Source organism: Sardina pilchardus, chromosome 20, assembly GCF_963854185.1.
Source record: "Sardina pilchardus chromosome 20, fSarPil1.1, whole genome shotgun sequence".
Classification (NCBI taxonomy): domain Eukaryota; kingdom Metazoa; phylum Chordata; class Actinopteri; order Clupeiformes; family Clupeidae; genus Sardina; species Sardina pilchardus.
This window is the reverse complement of record NC_085013.1, coordinates 6,493,576-6,497,774: the sequence shown is the minus strand read 5'-3', so window position 1 is coordinate 6,497,774 and position 4,199 is coordinate 6,493,576. Positions and strand designations below refer to the sequence as shown.

The following is a 4,199-nucleotide window of genomic DNA, read 5'->3' as shown; positions in this document are numbered from 1 at the left end:
GTGTGCCACATACACCCTCCAGTGTCCCCAGGGAGAGTCCCCAGAGGCCACACACAGGGTCACAGTCAAGGTCACAACCTGGTCCCCTGCACTGAACTCCCCTTCATGACCTTAGACTAGAACTTAGCGGAGCCATTACTGTCAAACCTCCCACCCACACCTCTCAATGGAATCCATTGGGCCCTTTTACGAATAATCTCATCCAAAAATATGATGAAGCACCCTTCATTCCCCGAGTATTAGCTCCATGGCCTCTGTGTTGCTAGCTAGCGCTATTCATAAACAGTTGAGTCACAGAGTCACACTGAGTTGTGGATGTGTGTGTGACAGTAGGACAATGTGTTCAAGTTTTTTTGATGCATCACAGGATGCTGAAATGACATTTTCAGGAAAAAGTCAGGGAACCACACACTTCAGGCCAGTTTTTGAGTTATCACAGTAGACGAAGCTCAACATACAGACATACACACATACATGCACACAGAGAGAGAGAGAGAGCGAGAGAGAGAGAGAGAGCACAGAGAGAGATTTAGTGACCTCAATTATAGACTGAGAACTGTAGAGTGTGACTGACGCATTTGGAAAAAGCGATGGGGGAAAAAGTGAGGGAAGGGATTGCAAAGAGCAAGCATCCACAAGGCCTCAGGGGCCAGTCAAAGCAGCCTCCGTGACTAGAAATGGCACTGTTCGAATATCATCATAACACGCTACAAACCTGCAGTGTGGAAAAGACAGAAAAAAGTAACAACTGCAATGAAAAGAGATAGAGAGAGAGAGAGAAAGAGGCAGAGAGAGAGAGAGAGAGAGAGATGAAGAAATGGAATGAAGAAGTGCGAACGGGTGAGAGAGTAGGAGTTGGTTTGCGCAGGGCTGGGCTCAGCTTGGCTCTTATCTTCCCCTGATCAGCAGCTGCTCACACAGGTCAGTGAGCGAAGCGGCGAGCCCCACTCAAGGCCTGCCGGGAGGCCTGCCCATGTGCGTCCTCTCTGCATTATGTCAGTCCAATCAGGGCCAGATAAACACACAGGGTGCTCGCTTAACGGCTAAATGCTGACGTAAGAATCGGCAGGTGCAGGTGGACACCGTTGCTGCAAAGTCAATGTTTCACCTCCAAGGCTAGCACTGAGACACTGAATATAGCATAGGCCTACGGATGTGTAATAGTCTGTGTTTCATCTCCCCAAACACAGTAAAGAACCACTGATACCCACTTTCTACACCCTTTAAACGAGGCCTACCCCGATACCCTCAGGTCAAACTCCAGTGCCTCCAGTGACCAATCATTGCTGCTTAGCACAATCTCTTCTCCACTTGGGCTGCACTCACATGCATATAGCGTGCTTTAGAACCCCTCATTAACCACGCTCAGAACCTGTCACTCAGCAGACACAGGACTTCACTCACTCAGACTCACTCATGCTGTTAGCACCTTTTCAACACACTCCCCCCCTCGTCCAACCCTCCCCTCCCCCCTCTGCAATTTTCTTCCAATGATCCCTGACATCCTTTCTTTTCAAACATAGCACAAGGCTTATTCCTAAGAACACTGTAAATAGCTACAGACAAGAAACCATGCACATTATTATATTTATGTGAATGGGTTTTGGAGCACACACCTGTAGGTCGTGGAAAGCTTCAGTGGTGATGTCAGAGGGTGCCATCATCATCAGCCATTACAGGATTTGTGCAACAGTAGCCTAATAGGTGGGAAAATGCCCTGAGGTTAGCTACTTGACAAAAAGCTGCACTTGAAAGGAGAAAACTGTTGAAACATACAGTATAGTCGGAGACAAGACATGAAGCTGACTCTGCAATGCCCTTCCTCCTCTTTACCAGCGTTCATTTGTTCTAGGCCTACCTCACCTTTCATTCTGTTCTAAGAATGCACCCTTTCCCGTCCATTTTCTGGGTTGTTGTTTTGTGTGTTGAAAGATAGACAACAACGTTTTCTGATTTCTGAATTATGATTATGTTGTCTCGCTGTCTTTCGTGTGTCTTATAACATGGAATTAGCACCTCCAGCGGTCTCAGTTAGACTAAATTAGTGTTACCGAGAGTGGAAAATGCTTTGGTGAGAGGTCAACATCTTGTGGTCAGTGGCTGACATTACACCTATTCTCTAATTTGCACTCTACTCTCTTCCAGAACAGTTTATGAGGGAGAGAATGTTCTGTGATTAGGACATTCAGTAAAACCAGATTATTCTCAATATCTTAGGCTACAATTTAGCATTTAAACAATCTTCAGCATGTATCTCTCTCCATCTCGGAACACAGGCTCATTCAACAACACCTCCAATATAGGTCTACTGAATCAAATGCAAGTCTAATATCATAAATAATGTGTGGATTGTTGTTCATTGTTGTAAACTGTGTTTGGTACAGAGAGATACAACCATTCTGTGTGTAGCCTACTAGTGCTGCAGAATCCATACCTCTCACTTGCATTATGGTAGAATGCTGCCCCCTGTAGGATAGATGGTGCATGATGTTCTGGCCATAGACCTCTCTTGACAAACCACTGACCCAATTGCTCTGAAAGCTTAGCTTCAAGGGACATGCACTAATGTGCTGTGAGACTTTTAGCATAGTCACTGTTGGATGATTGGGAGGGAGAGAGAGAGAGACTGAAAAAAAGAAAGAAAGAAAGAAAGAAAGAAAGCTTTGGCATAAGATGTGTCAGACTGCTTAATAGGATAGAGAATAAATGTGTGGAATGTCTATATTAGATAAGCTGCTAATGATGATACAACATTTGTCCACTAGGCGTCAGTAGCAAAAGTAACCGCAACTGATTGACTGATGAAGTAAAAAATTATGTAGAAACAAAGTCAGTGCACATTATATTGACCTGAATTCATGACAAGAATTGTTCAAGTGCTGACAATATAGAAAAATCCATGATAAAAACAGTTAAAAACAATGTCATGTCACCATAAACACTTTGAAACTGTAGAGAGGAGTGATAGTTGGGAAACTCTGATCAGATGACCGTGGCTGCAGTTTATTGAATCAGAACAGGTGAACCTGGAGGTAAGTACATCAGTGCATTCATTACAGTACAAATCAAATGACAATTCACAGCTAATCCTGTTTTAGCATTGTTTTCCCGGCATTATATCACACTATAGGTTTCAGTAGGTTTCTGACAGAACAAGAGATGAACTTTAGTGGTTACAGTACATTCGCAGGTGGGTAAAACCTAGCAATATATTTCACTATTCAGATCATTCAAGGAAGAAGAAATACTGCTCTACAGCATTTTGCACCAGCCATGCACTGGTCAAGTCATTCATGGATTTAGGAAGTCAGATTAATCATACAGAATATTAGTAATATTAATAACAGGATTAATGAGGAGTAGTTAGACTTGCTGCCCTTCCATAACAGTCTCCTGTCCAAGCACTTTTATTCAACAGCACCCTCAGTCTGGAGACGAAGCAGAGATCAAAACAGTTCCGTATGAGTACATTATGAACACCTAAATTAGTGTATCAACATCTCACCACATAACCATATAACATCTTACGCAACGTAAAATGATATACTATGTGGCATTATGGAAAAAATGGATGCAAGTCCCCCAGCTCTATCAACATTTTCCTCTTTCATGTAACATTTTACACACTTAAGTGTAAAATGACAGTGGAGTGTTAATCGGCCGACTAGATTGCCTGTACACTTGCAGGACTTTTCTCTTAGATTGTCTGTACTAATGTGCTGACTGCTGGCTCTTCTCTGGTAAAACATGCACTAGCTTGCATAAGTATTATCTTGCATGCACTATGACCAGAAAATGTTCAGAGGGACAAAAATAGAAATTCAAAAGGTTTATTGAAAATGTAGCACCAATGATTCAACCTTTCTTTTTTTTTCACCCGTCCAAGCAACTCTACTTTCTAACGCTCATAGGCTCTTTGATACACTGCCTTAGACTTCATTCCAGACATCGCTTTTTACCGATTTGATCCTTTTGATTTCAGGACCACTCCCGAATGTCTTTGCTGGGCTATCTTACGGGGACACACAGACATGGATGCATGGCATGTTGTGCATATACATTTGAAAAATCAAACGTTAGTCTGAGAAGGAACTAGTTTATGTCGCTTGGAAGACAGGTCTCATGCAGTTTCAAGCACACAAGGTCTCTTTGCGGTTAAAAAATATGACAACTGCTCGGGAACATAGAACTCAAACATA

General features: G+C 42.8%; 1 protein-coding gene across 2 annotated transcripts in view; it reads right to left on the bottom strand.

Moving 5' to 3' along the window:
- Positions 1–2,982: 2,982 nt before the first annotated feature.
- The window catches only part of tmem229b (transmembrane protein 229B), a 10,310-nt gene continuing 9,093 nt past the window's right edge, over positions 2,983–4,199 (bottom strand). For both annotated transcript variants that reach the window (XM_062522861.1, XM_062522862.1), the window contains exon 2: positions 2,983–4,199. This exon is cut by the window's right edge and continues 1,935 nt beyond it. The gene's annotated coding sequence lies outside the window, so the exon portion shown is untranslated.